The sequence below is a fragment of the Anas platyrhynchos genome, chromosome W (genome assembly GCF_047663525.1).
Source record: "Anas platyrhynchos isolate ZD024472 breed Pekin duck chromosome W, IASCAAS_PekinDuck_T2T, whole genome shotgun sequence".
In the NCBI taxonomy this organism is placed as follows: domain Eukaryota; kingdom Metazoa; phylum Chordata; class Aves; order Anseriformes; family Anatidae; genus Anas; species Anas platyrhynchos.
The window spans coordinates 8,020,252-8,034,854 of NC_092620.1; the positions used below are offsets into that span (position 1 = coordinate 8,020,252).

General features: G+C 43.0%; 1 pseudogene; it reads left to right on the top strand.

The window, feature by feature from the left end:
* Nucleotides 1-662: 662 nt before the first annotated feature.
* LOC139998603 (zinc finger CCCH domain-containing protein 11A-like) lies at nucleotides 663-10,352 on the top strand (annotated as a pseudogene).
* Nucleotides 10,353-14,603: the final 4,251 nt, after the last annotated feature.

A 14,603-nucleotide genomic window follows, 5' to 3' on the forward strand; every position in this document is an offset into this window, starting at 1 on the left:
CTGGGGGGCTGCAGGGCTGCTTCTCTCACGCTTTCACAATCCTCTCTCCCAGCTGCTGTTGCACAGCAGTATTTTCCCCCCTTCCTTAAATCTGCTCCCCCGAAGCCCACCCAGCAGCACTCCCTGCCTCGGCTCTGGCCAGCAGCAGCTCCTTTTTGGAGCCATCTGGAGCTGGCTCTGCTCTGATGCTGACAAGATGGGGCTGCATTCATTTCCAAACTGGCTGTCATAAAGGCCTTCACCTTTGCATTACATTGAGGCAGCGGTGATCTCAGCCTTATCGTATTGCTCTGCGTAATGTAGCTCCCAAAAGAGATCCCAAGGTCCAGAACAGACATGGAAATAACTGGGGGGTTGTAAGGAAAACAATTGTATTCCATCTACATGCTTGGGTGTTATTAACAGAGCTTTGTATACTGAGCTGGTGCTTGGTAGGAGAAAAACCATAAATCTTCCCTGGGAAAGTTGGACCCCCTCAGCTACATACTGCTGTGAGGAAACTCAGATGTAAGAACACACTTAATTAACACATCAGCAGAGCTGTTGTGCTCCTGACCACCAAAGGCACCTTTTTCCAACACTGTCGTACTGGAAGTTGATGCAGCTGGTTCCATCCTTAACGTGGGACTGTACAGTGCTTTAAAAGAAATATTTTTTCACAGCTTTGGATAAAGTGAAGCAGAGAAAACCCCACCTAACCACTGATACCTGGACCCCAAACTGCCACAGACTGACAGCGATGCCCACTGGATATCTCCTGCTGCCTTCTGCCTGCTCCAGCAGAAGTCCCGTTTGAATTAGCCAGCAGGTCCCTCTGAGTGGCTTTGCTGAAACTCCTGCCGTAGGAAGTATCCTACGAGAGCCAAGTTGCTAAACTGATGTGTGGTTTTCCCTTAACCCCCTCAGCCCTGACTTTGCAGCTCCTGACGACACTGCCAACGTGTGCAGTGTCACCGTGTGCCAACTAGGTGCCAGCTGCCATGGTTTATAGATTGTAAAATGAGTGATTTGGGACTCGTGAGCACTGAGAACAGGTTAGCAATTGCTTAAGAGCTTTACTTGTGTCGCTCTGGGGCAGGGAGATGGGTGAAACATCTTAGGCTTGAAAGTGATTCCCTGCAGAGGGACGTGCTCAGATCTGTACAACAGATCTGTCGTTTTGGTCACCTTATCAGATCCCTGCTTGAGAGGTTGCTTGCAAGAATCGATTCCTCTTCACCTTGATGTGTCAAGCTAAAGACAAATCTGTGCCAAAGCACTGTCTGATCAGACGAGTGCCTCAGTTCAGGATTGTTCTTGGACAGCTCCAGAAACACCAGGACGATCAGCGCCTTCAGGAACAGGTTAATTGGATCTCGAGGCTGTCATAAAACAGGTCCCTGAAGTTTGAAGACTCTTCCAATAGTTTGGGCCAGCAAGGAGCAGCTGTAGCTGGCGGCTGCGGTAACTCGGGGCTCAGAGTCTCAGAGAGCGTGCTGAAAGGTGACCCCCAGCTGGCTGCTGGAGGAAGCTGAGGCAGCGTTCAGCTCTAACCTTTGCCTTCTTGGCTATCATCTTTGCACTCCTGCTGTCAGTGGGTGTTGAGTGTCCTTCCCCCCAGCCTCAGCACGTGCCCTCAGATGTAGGCAGCGTTTAGCAGCTAGAATTCACTCCAATATAAAGAGTACAAATCATGCGTTTTCTGCTTTTGCTTTGGAACTCTTAGCTTGAGGTTTTCCTGCAGGCCATGAGGTTTCTTGCAGCAGCAGGGATGAGTTCTGTTAGCAAGAGGCTGTTCTGTGCTTCGAATGTGGGAAGATGAATGGTTACCTGTGCACCGTTAAATAGAACTTGACACCTAGCACACCGCACTTGCAGCCTGTGGGGTGCTTTAACAAGCAGGTAAATCAGCAGAGGCTGTTTTGCAGCCGGGGTGATGCTGGGTGATTAAAAAGCAGGGGCAGAACAAGGAGTTTCTAGTGTTTGTTCTTGCTTGTCATCCGACTCTCCACTTCCACTGTTCGTTAGAAAAAAAACAAAAACAAAAACAAAAAACAAAAAACAAGGGGTAAGCATCTTAATATCTTTATTATAAATGGAAGGCACAAAACAGACCAGCTACAGAGACTGTCCAAGAGAAATACTTGGTGCTTTATAAACAAACAAGGAAGTACCCTTAGGTGGGTGTGATAATCCTCCTCTAATGCGTTTTTGGAGTGCAAAAATAGATTTGTTCCTTTCTTGCTCTTCTCTCCAGGACAAAGGCAGAATAGGCAACTGCAAAGTTAGACCAGGGAGGTCAGTTTGTTCCATACTGAGAAAGACAAGCCTGTAAAACAAACTAGACAGATTTTCTTGGTACTATTTATCTTCCTTCAGCAAAGGCAAAGCTTATGACACTTGTTGGTGTGTATTTCCAGACCCCCAGCTACTGGCACTGTAGCGCATCTCTAATTCTTTGGTACAAAAGGTTCAAAATCTCTTAATGCAAACATTTTACCAGCACCCTGGAGCAAAAAAAAAGAAATCTAAAAATCTTACCAACTTCTATTACAGACCTGCTGAGTGCACCAGAGTTACTCATTTTTATTCAGGCTTTCAGGGGCAACTTCAGTTGGTTTAGCGCCCGGATTGCCGTGTTAGCAGGTGTCAGTTTAAAAAAAAAAAAGCTTTTGAGGTCCTTTTTAAAATGAGACTGCTTTTTTGGAATTTAGGGCTGCGAGGTATGCTTGGTTTTGCTTTCTTCCCATTCCTTAGACCAGATCCATTCAGATTCTGAACAGCGTTCCCGGTCTGTTCAGGAAACTGGAAGGCAACAAGCAAAATGATGAGCTCCTTGGGCAGTCAAAAGAGCTAAATCTGGAGAGTGTTTTGAGTCAAACTTCCATGCTAAGGAGCACCAGTAATTGTTAGAAGTAGATGCAGAGGAACCTGCATGGCACTGGGTGTGTTTCTGAAGGTGCTAAAGGTCCGAAGTGACGATTCCTATCCATAGTAAAGAAGAGAAGGAAAGCTTGCACTTAACTACTGTTTTTATTCCCTTTGCCCAGCAGTCAAAAGCAGTAACTAATATGAGAAGCCAACTTTTCCTCTCTTTATTTTAGATTTGAGAAAATTCCCTGCCAAAAAAATATTTCCTGGAAAATTCACTAGTGTTTGTGTGAGTAAAAGGTTCCAACCTTTGATTATTAATTTGTAAGAACTATTTCATCCACTTTTGTCCAGAAGAGTCAGAAATAATTTGCACAGAAATGTGCAGCGTTTTAATGAAAGGTTTCAGAATCACTCTAATTTGAACTTTATCTGGTCTGGTTGCAGGTTTTGTGTTTAGTGTCTTTAAAAAAAATAATAATTAAAATTTCTGACTTCATCTCAGAAAAAAGAAAAAAAAAATGCTTGTGGCTAAATAAAATCTGTTGCAGCTCTGCTCATCGAAAAATCATTGGCTGTTAAATTGGACCTAAGTCGTCTTCTCTAACCTTTCATGATCCTGCAGCAATGGATGAGGATGGATATATGGATTAGGGAACAGCACGTGGTGGCAAACCTGTGGTATTTGCTACAGCGCAGAAAGAAAAACCCAATTGCTTCCAAAAAATCCAACTAATTCAAAATCCTTGGCATCATGCAGTCATGCCACTGGCAAAGTGAGCATTCCCCTGCCTCTCAAAGCTTGCTGTACCCTTGATCTGCTGTCTTCCTGCTGTTAATTGATTGCAACTCTACGTGTCTGATCAGGGCTACGAGTTGTTCTCGCTATGGAGATCATACAACATATACTGTGCACGCTTGTGTGTATAGATCTGTTTATCCTGTATGCATGTACATACGTCTGCATATTTGTGTGCTGGCCCCCAGATCACTCATCTTACAAAGCATCGGCCTCGAAGGCATACTCATCAAAATCTTTTGTAGAGCCCCCATTTTTTTCTAGTTCCCTCAAAATGAGAGAATTTTTACGCGCTCTCTGTGTCGAAAAGGCAAAAATTCTGATTTTCACTGTCGCTCTTGCTAACTTTCTCTCACTCCCTCCTCGTGTGTGTATAAACACAGATGTGTGTATGCGTATGCACATCTGTGGATTTATATGCACTGGTATGTTTTTTGCTGTACAGGTAATAAAGACGGGGAAAGGTTTTTGTGTTTTCTTAATAGGTGAAGAAATCTTGAAGACCAGAGATTGGAACATACTGAATTTTAAATTAAAAAAAAAAAAAAAAAAGTTAAATTGTCTGGCTGTGGAAGATGGAGCCTCATTTTTGCAGCCACTTTGAATCACGAGTTCATCTCTAAATGCGCTGGGTTTTTTGTTTTTGTTTTGTTTTGTTTTTTGGTTTTTATTTTTTTGAAGAGCTAACTATCCCTGGCTGTCTCCAGTCTGAGAGAGCATTCAAATGGACTTGCTTCCTCTATTAGTTATAAGCCGTTTAAAAGCACATCCTATGTTTGAATTGTGGATGAGAGGTTCCCTTGGCAAAGTGAGGAGGAAAATTCTTCCTACCCCTTTATTTTTAATTCACGGATTCAGTCTTGGTTTGGCCTACAGGAGAAGTTAACTGGAAGTCTTTGAAGATCGATAACTTTGCTGAGGTTGTCCAGGTAGGTGAAATGGAAGACCCACAGTGCCTGGAACGTGCTGTTTAATGCGTCCTAACTGTGTTCTAGAGAAGTTATTTGTAGCCAGAGTTGATTATTGACTTGCATGTATGATCAGGTGGTTTTTTAAGGAGTGACTCCGTTTTCAGGCTTCCAGATGTGCTCCAAGTCATCTTATTGAGGATGTGGAAGAGAACGCTTGCTGACAAAGCTCCTGGCAGCTTTACGGAACTTTCATATTTAGTTAGTTCATGTAACAGCTGATTTCAAGGCTTTGCTCTCTTCGAGAGACTGATAACTTGATTTGATGAACTGAAGAAAGCTGGAAAAATGTTGGTTCCTCATTATTTTTCACTTGTTACTTTCTTTAGGGTTACTTTTCAAAAGAAGATTTCCCTGCTCACAAGCCAGTAGAAGACTTTCAGCCCAAGCAAGGGTGAAGACAGCTCTCTCCAAGAGCAGAGGAAGGCCCTGTGGAGAGAAGCCGAGCTTGTTAGCAGAACTCGTCGGCATGTCTAAACAAGGAGACGATTGCTACTTCTATTTCTATTCTACCTGTACCAAGGTATGGCTGGCTTTCCTTTGCTTTGCTTTTTTTTTCCCATTTTTTTTCAGGAAGGAGTAGATTAGGAGGAGGAAGCACGCTGGTCTTTGGTTAACTTGAGAACCAGATAGATTCTGAATTCAGTTGTAGCAACATTAGGCAGCAGCATGGCCATTTTTGAGGCTGTACTCTATTTTCCTCGTTGGTTTCCTTTTGGTTCCAGGGAGACAAATGTGCCTACCACCACTGCGAAGCTGCTCTGGGCAATGAGACGGTCTGCAAGCTGTGGCAGGAGGGTCGTTGTTTCAGGAACGTCTGCCGATTCAGACACATGGAAATTGACGTGAGTGCCTAACGATGTGTTCTCAAAATCAATCAACAAAAGCATTTTTCAGTGCCGTAGGTGTACTGATTGTGCTTTTGCAGGATAGATTTGTTTGCTTCAAAATCATACTTGTTTCTGTTACCAAGAGAGGGGGTGGGAGGAAGCAGAGGAAAATAAAATCAATGCCTTAGGTATGTCTTAGCAAGATATATATATATATATTTATTAGATGCTGACAGTTTTCTCAACAGATGCAGAATAGCTGTTAAATAGACTGCTAAAACCTGCTGGAGCAGGGGGGTAATAAACAGGCTGTTCTATCGTCATGGGAGCAGGCTTGATAATGAACTCTCAGGTCTCTTCTGACCCACAGTCCTTCCGATAACGCTGTTCTAGCTGCCTGGGGTAGGAAGTGGGGAAAGTTAAAGGTGCAGAAGAACTAAGTCTCCAAGAAGTAGTTCTAGACAGGGTTAACCTAGGCAATTTCAGATGTTCTTTTTCCCTCTGAATAATGCTAGTATAATCCTAGGTGTATTAGTTTAACCCACCCTCAACTGGTGTCTGAGAGTGCCTGTCTTCTCAAACTGAATGATGACAAATCTAAATGTGCATAGTGGTTCCAGCTTATGCAAACTTTGTGAATATGCCCAGAAATACTCCATTGAACTGAGAAACTGACCTTTGGAATGATGTTTCAGCACTGTGTTGTGACAGCTGTCATGATCTGGAGCTGCGCATCTCTTTGCAAGCCTCAGGTGCATGTTATCACGAGCTTTTCTTTCTTTCTGTCTTCAGAAAAAGTGCAGTGAGATTCCTTGCTACTGGGAGAAGCAGCCGGGAGGCTGTCAGAAAGCCAACTGTGCTTTTCATCATGCAAAGGGACGTTACATCGATGGACAATTCTTCCCACCAAGCAAGAGTGAGTTTAGGTCCTTTTTCTTGAAGTGCTGAAGACTTAATTTGGAGTATTACTTAGTGGGTGCCAATCCTGTAGGGGGCATCAGGTAACTGTTCATTTGTGAGTACAGGAAAAGGTCTGCAGTCATAGGTGTACTGCACCGAGTGTACTGCTGGTGTTTGTTTTCTGCTTTCGTGCTCAGCTTCTCTTGGCTTTGTATGATGTTTGCCTTGCAGTTTGCTTCCTGTTGTTTCATCTTTTGCTGGGTGGTAGGGAGATGTGTTGTTGTTCGAAGGGAAGTCTTTGTTGACGGTGTAAACAGTGATGGGATGGGCAAAAGGAGATGATGAATTCATTGTCTGTGCGGGTTATCTGCCTTTCCTACCACCTCTTTGCTAAATTGTGGTCAAAGTTTTAAACTGCCATATTACCGATGATCATCCTCTTCCTCTAGCTACACTGCCAAGTCCGCCTGAGTCCGCGGACGATGATCTGAAAGTGGCTCAGATGTCACTGCAGCAAAACAAACTTTCTGTCCAGTCAAATCCCTCTCCACAGCTAAGGGGGTGATGAAAGTGGAAAACTCTGAAAATGTCCCAAGCCCTACACACCCTTCAGTTGTAATCAATGCTGCAGATGATGATGAAGATGATGATGGTGAGCATGTTTTGGTTCTTGGAAGGAATTTGTGCTGTAAATGATTGTGTAAATCTTTGGTTCTTGAAGGAATCTGTGCTGTAAAGGAATGTAGAAATCACAGATGACCTGAGGTCTGACTAGCGATAGGGCAGGCAGTGTGGCCAGGTCACTGGTGGCTTTGTCCGGCAGTCAGTGGACAGAACCTGAAATGCTGGAGGAAAGCTTAGAACCACTCCTGGCTTTAGCTGGTCTGTTGTGTAAAGTTCTATGTGAAACTAGGAAGGAAATTTCTTTTTTCTGTCTGAAGAGCAATGTGTTGTGTAGTAGTTAAAGCTGCAGAGAGAATCTAGAGTCCTAGATGTTTTGTCCTAGTGTATTCTACTTAGGAGTTCATCAGGTCAATGTAGCCCTTTAAAAAACAAAACAAAACAAAAGAGCAACAAAGTTTTTTATATGAAGCATGGGCTGAAGTGTCACTGCATGAGCTACGTAATCATGAACAATCTGGTCTATGCATAACTGAATAGATTTTTCCCCTTCAGACCAACTTTCTGAGGAAGAAGAAACTAAAACTCCTGTCCAGCAACCAGCTGTGGAAGGCAAAAATGGATTACGGGTGATTTCCACTCGCAAAGGCAGTTCTACTGCTACTAAACAAGGTATTCCAGCACCTTAGTAGGATAAATCAGAAGAACTTGACAGTTAACTCAAAAGCAGTGTGGTGTAAAAACACAACAAAATGTAGGGGTGCTGAATGGACTCGGTTATTTCCATGATCTCATTTCTGCCATGAATACCATCATGTGCCAATTGGGTCAGAAAGGTGAACTCCTTTTCTTTATTTTTGGAGAACAAAACAGGGCCACAGCATGGAGTTGAAATGGCTGCACGTGCAGCCTTGCAACCACTGTTGATAAGCCATATCTAACGATAGAGGGATCTAATATCGTGTAAATGGATTAAAATTAAAACTACATTTTTAAGCCTGAAGGATGAAAGGAGGGGCAAAATGCCCTTGGTTCTCTGGCTCTTTCACTTGTGAGGAGTGTTGACAAGCTTTATTCTAAATACTTCAGAAAGTTGCTGAGCGCTAAGAAGCCTGAGGAGCTGTGGTCCTCAATGAGTGCCTCTAAGCCAGTCTCATGAACTGTTTCCTATTTTCAGAGGGCAATCTGAATTTTGGAATAAAAACACTTGAGGAAATCAAATCTCAGAAGATGAAGGAAAAAAATAAGAGACACAGTGGTGAGTTAGTACAGTCAGTACTTTAGGTGTTAGCTGAGCACGTGTTTCGATGATAGATGGTGGCAAATAAGCATGTTAGTAATAGACACAAGGAGACAGCGTGTGGGAAGATGCTCTTTTCAAAGTTCTTGGAAATCTGTGGCTTTATTAGTTTAGTTGAAGATGGAAGTGGTTCAAGAGGAACTGAGTTGTGTTTTTGGGCTATTCAGCGTATTTTCCTTGAAACAGTAGATCACCGTATTTAAAGCTATGTGGTTATTCCACAAATGCTTGAAAGTCTGCTCCTAATGTCAGCCTAGAGTCCTAAATTGTGATGTGCTGCTCATTTCTTTGTGGTGTTTGAACATTTGCCAGTTAACTGTAAATTCATGCATGTATACAAAGCTGTACGCAGACCAGGAAGCTGCTGATGCTCCAACTGAGTTTCTGGGTGTGCATTACGCTCCTCTTAACATGTGTGTTGGGGGCTTACAGCAGTGCTTACAGTAGAGCTATTTGACCTGCAGTGTGGGTTAAGGTGGGTAACATAGAAAAGGGATTTGGTGTTACTGAAACACTGGATATGTTACTTTTATCATAGTTAGCTTTGTTACATCATGTCTAAAACTAGATTGAAGCTCTTCAGGGCATTGTCCTGTCTTCTGTTTCTGAGAAGTACTTAAATGCTTTAGGGAACTGAAGCTAGAAATACACCCTTTTGTTTCAGTCATTTCACAGTTTAGCTTTCTAAATGTCTCTTTGTTTATCAAGTCTTTAGGGTGGAGTAAGCTCTGTGTACTTACAAATTGCTGCATCAGACATGCTAAAGCAGTGTTCCATGTCATTAGTAGGACCGACTTGGTCTTATCTGTTGTTTTAATATAAAAATCTGAAATAATCCATTCACGTATGCTGACATGGTTTGTAGAAAAGCATGACCTACAAATGAGTAAAGCACTAAATAAATAAATAAATAAATAAATAAATTACTACTTGCTAGAAATAACCATTGCTATAATGTTGCCTTAAAATTATATGGTACATGTATATAATGCTCATCTTCTGTTGGTGATGCATGAATCTGAGTAACAGGTACTTTTGGCTGCAGGAGCTGTGTTCACAACTCTTACTGCTTGGAGCAGACTGCACAGAGAGTTGCACTAACAGCCTGCTAGTGATATGCAGATCAGAACGTTTGGGAACTGGGTCATTTATGGGAGCTGTCAATCCATGCCATGATGGTGTTGCAAGTTGGATTATTGAGGGCTCTTTTTGTAACGGGGTTACTTACTTCCTTGACACATTAGTGAAAGCCTTCTCTCAAGACTATGGCTCTTGCTAATACATGACACAAATGGAAACAATTTCAAATACTTGCCAGCAGGCTTTGCTTCCTTTTACCTTCATGCGGATTTTTCCTGTAGCCTATGTAGTAGGGAATATTGTGTTCAGATAAATAGGGTTTGGGCAACAGGCTGTTATTTACTTCCAATATTTTACCACACTTCAAAACTCTTACTTGAAAACTACTGTAGAAGTTGAAATGATGCTTCAGGTCATAGTTTGATCTGTGGAATTATGAAACTCCTTGTGGTATTTGATTAAGGAGGCATTGGGGAGGCATTGGGGAGGCAAGGACAATCCCCAGACAAGGACTGTATATCTCGAAACAAGACGCTGGAACTCATGATAAGGAAGCGGTAGACAGACAGAGAAACAAATGGAAGGACTATAAATCTCAAAACTGGACATTGGAATTCATTATAAAGATACAACAAATGGAAGAATTGGCAACAACCAGCTCTCGCAATTAAGAAACGTGCCAATTCAGCAGATTCCTGACCAAAGGTGAAAAGTACACTGTGAGGAAGACTCGGGGTCTTCCTCCCAAAGACCCCTGCCCACGTCCCAAAGACCCCTGTCCACAATTCTTGGGAGGCTCTACGCAGGCGCAAGGTGCCAAAAGGCTAATTAGCATGAGAAGCGAGGGAAGGCGGGGATAGGTAAGGAATATGTATAGGCGCTTGTAGAATATTGATAGATTGATTGTATAAATTCAAGACTGCTTTCCACCTTGGGTATGCACGATAGGTGGAGAGATCCCCTGTGCATCATCCAGCGCTGCAATAAAGACTATACCACTTCAAGGAATTTCGGCTTCGATCTTTGAATCATATTTGAACACTTTCTTTCTGTGATCAAAAAGCTTCCTTAAACAAAGCCTCAAGCTCAATTACACCAGTGTGTTTTTAATTTTCTACGGCTGGTTATTTCTATAGCAATACAGAATAACACTGCTCATAATTCCTGAGGTGGGGGGAACTATACCAGCCTCTGAAAGGGTGCTAGCAAGCACTTCTAATTAGCTGAAAGCTTTTGAGGTATCAGCCCATTGTTTTTTCAGGGAAGGGGGAATGGGAGCCATACTTTGAAACTGAAGTGCTAGGTGCTTAATAAAATGGGTCTGCCAGAATTGTAGGTGTGGTGCTAAAATATGAAGCCTGGCATGGTGGTAGGCCTTGGTGAATCACTGGATCCATCTTTAGGTGTTGCAGAAGTGGGATAATTTGATCCTGCTGTAATATGAATAGTATTGAAATGTCCTACCAACTGAATTAGCAATGTTAACAACTATCTGCGACTCAACTAGAAAATAACCTGCAATCTCATGTATTTGCAATTCACTTTATAAACTCATTGCCATCCATGATGATGATGATGATGTAGAAACACCGAATTCAGGAATAAGGTTTTGTAAATTGATATCATGTTGTCACTGTAGTATTTCAGTGAATTGGAACAGCAGAATTCCATGGGTAGTACTTGTTAAATGTACTTGTCAGCTGGGCTCTTAATTGCATGCCAACTACGATAAGACAGCAAAGGTATACTTACTGGTGTATTTATATTGGTGTATTTATAGACGAAAGAAGGGAGTTTGCAGCCACTTTATGTACCTGTGTAGAGGTTCAGCTATGTGTAATTATTTTCAGATTGTATGTGCAAAAAGAAGGATTTGGCAGCATTAGCCACTGCTGCCACTGTACAAATAAAGACTGTTGTGCCGTTGTACTGTTTACATTAACTATAAATACACCACAGTAGAGAGAGACTAGAAATTCCAAGCTTTTACTGAAGAGTCATACTATAGTTCTTTTTTTTTTTTTAAGCCAAGCACAGCAGGGAGTCTGCAGACAAAACTTTGAGTGTTGTCTGCTTTAGAGCAACATCCAGCATCATAAGTTCTTGTGGAACATGACTGAGCACTTTTATCTGGTGCTTTTTCTTGCTGTAAAGATGCACCTGTAATCTTTTCTCTGAGCTTCAAGTTTCAACATATTTCGTGTCCAGCTAGTAAGAGCATGAAGTCTCTCAACTTTAACTAATTTCCTCAGCTGGTTAACTATATAGTTATTTAGCATTAAAATATTTGTCAATGTATGCACACGTGTGCATATGTGCACAGTCTTGTCTGCACAAAAATCCAAATGTATCCTGTTCTGTCATTTAAAGAGTGACAAATATGAATTACTTATGATGTAGATATGATTGACCTGTATTTTCTAGATACATAGTTGTGGTCTGATCAGCTAATCTGAATATCAGCATCAAGTAGATTCACAGCTCAATGGCCGTTTTCTCCTAAGATGACCAGCTTCATTTTCTCTTCTTTTGAGAGAAATGGAGTTGAGTAACTTTGTGTGATGAGAATGCTCTTTTCTGTAACCTTTTTGTCTCCTGTAAACTTAAGAGTAGAGCATGGTTCTTTCATCTCTGAAAAGTGAAATGACATATTCCTTTTAAATCATTATTTTGGGGAATGGTCTCTGCCATGCTATTGTTGCATGTTGACATACCTGAGTATATATGGAGCACCTATACAATTTTGGACTGGAGAAATTCTGGAGTTAAGTGGTAAAGAGAGCCTGTGGAAACTTCTGCAGAGTCTCATGTTCTTTTGTAATAGTACTTAATAAGGAACAGATTTGTAGGTTATCTAAGCAGATAACTCAAGAACTTGTTTCAAAATCTAAAGATCCTTTTTGAACAGTGTCCTGGTTTCAGTTAGAACAGAATTAATTTTCTTCCTAGTAGCTGGTGGAATGCTGTGTTTTGGCTTAGGATGAGAAGAGTGCTGATAACACCCCGATGCTTTAATTGTTGCAGAGCAGTGCTTATACTAAGCCAAGGACATCTCAGCCTTTTGCTCTGTCCTGCCAACGGGCAGGCTGGGGGTGCAGTAAGAGCTGGGAAGGGACAGACCCAGGACAGGTGACCCAAACTAGCCAAAGGGGTATTCCATACCATCTGACGTCATGCTAAACAATATATAGGGGTGGCTAGCCGGGGGAAGGGGGCCGGACTGCTCGGGGTTAGGCTGGGCATCGGTCAGCGAGTGGTGAGCAATTGCATTGTGCATCACTTGTTTGTACATACTATTATTACTTTCATATTATCACTATTGTATCATTATTATTATTATTGTTATTATTATTTTGTTATTATTATTTTCCCTGTCTTATTAAACTGTCTTTATCTCAACTCACGGGCTTCACTTTCCATTTCTCTCCCCCGTCCCAGAGAGGGAGGGGGGAGGGTGAGCGAACGGCTGCGTGGTGTTTAGCTGCCGGCCGGGTTAAACCACGACAGTCTTTTTGGCGCCCAATGTGGGGCCCGAAAGGTTGAGATAACGGCAGATCTGACCAGAGTGTGTTAAACTAAAATTGGTGTAAGAATTAGACCTGCTTAATAGTCACCTGTCATGATGCTGATTGCTTTAATCTCAACTCTGCTGCGCCTGTTTTCCAAATTGAGTATTATAGTACATTATTTTCCGTATTTGCTCTCTGTCGTGTTGTTTATCCTCTCCGGGCCCTGGTTTCAGATCATTATGGTACTGTGTGTTGTAGCAATGGCTTATGAGACGATAAGATATCTGGTCATGACTCTAACTCTTTATTTGTATTCAGTAACATCGTGGACTCTGTACTTTGGAAACAGTATCTTGGGAACTATTAGCAATTATACCTATTGTTTTTCTCCACTAGAGAGTCAATCTGTGGAGGGGAAAGGGGAAGATAATTTTTCTTACTTGATTACTCTCCCTTTCTCCTTCACCACCCCTGTATCCTCCTGGATCACTCTGCCTTCCTCCTTCACCACCCTCTTACCCCCTGAGCTTGTCACAATAGCTCTCCAAGATACTGAATATTTTTGGAATACTCAGAGTACCATAGTCTTGTTGTTCTGCCTCCTGAATGCACTTCAGGTTCTGCTTAAAGTTAAACAACTACTTGGGAAGCTTATCCGGAGATCTGCCCGGAGGCAGTATAGTTGTGGGTGGCAGGGAGTATGGGTGGATATGGGCAGGCATCTAGAGCAGTTGGCACCCCCAGTGTGTTGGAAATTCACCCCTGAACAATGGCAAAATCCTCAAAAACTGGCAGAATGCTTGAAAAAAAGGTGTCATGATTCTGGCAGTTCCAAAGTAACACAAATCATTATAACGTGCTGGGGCCTGGCTCATGCCTATCGAGCTGCCATTGATACTGCTATCAACTTAGTGACAGACCCTGCGGCCACTCCAAGCCCTGTGACAGATCCAACGGCCACTGTGACCCCTACGGTGGACTCGACAGCCGCTCCAGATCCGGTTCCTGCAGCCGCTCCAGATCCGGTTCCTGCAGCTGCTCCAGCTCCAGCTCCTGCAGCCGCTCCAGTCCCAGCTCCTGCAACTGCTCCAGCTCCAGCTCCAGCTCCTGCAACCGCTCCAGCTCCGGTTCCTGCAACTGCTCCAGCTCCTGCAGCCGCTCCAACTCCTGTGGCTGTGTCAGAGAAACGAGCTGTAGCAGTGCAAGTTGACCCTGCAGAGGGTATTCCAACCTCTGTGGCAGACCCTGTAACAAAGTCAGAGAAACGAGCAGTAGCAGTGCAAGCTGCCCCTGTAGAGAAGGTGAAAAAATGGTATAGAGATTCAGGTCGTTTAGAACGCAGAGAGTCTTCTGCCAATCCAGGTAAGGCTTCTGCCAAAACTAGGTATAGAGATGACGAAGATGACGACGACGCTGGGCCATCAAGGATTCAGGAGGAGGAAGATGAGGATGCCGAAAAAGCAACAGTAACTACGCGAAGCCTAAACGAGCGCGAGCTACGAGATGTGCGAAAAGATTTTGGTCGCTGTATAGGTGAGCAGCTTGTCACCTGGCTGCTCCGGTGCTGGGACTCTGGAGCCAATTGTGTGGAATTAGACGGCAGGGAAGCCAGACGGTTGGGATCCCTTGCTCGAGACGCCGGCATTGACAAAGCAATTGCAGATGGAGCACAATCCACCAGCCTCTGGAGGCGTCTCCTCTCAGCTGTGAGGGAAAGGTATCCCTTCAAGGAAGAACTTTTATGTC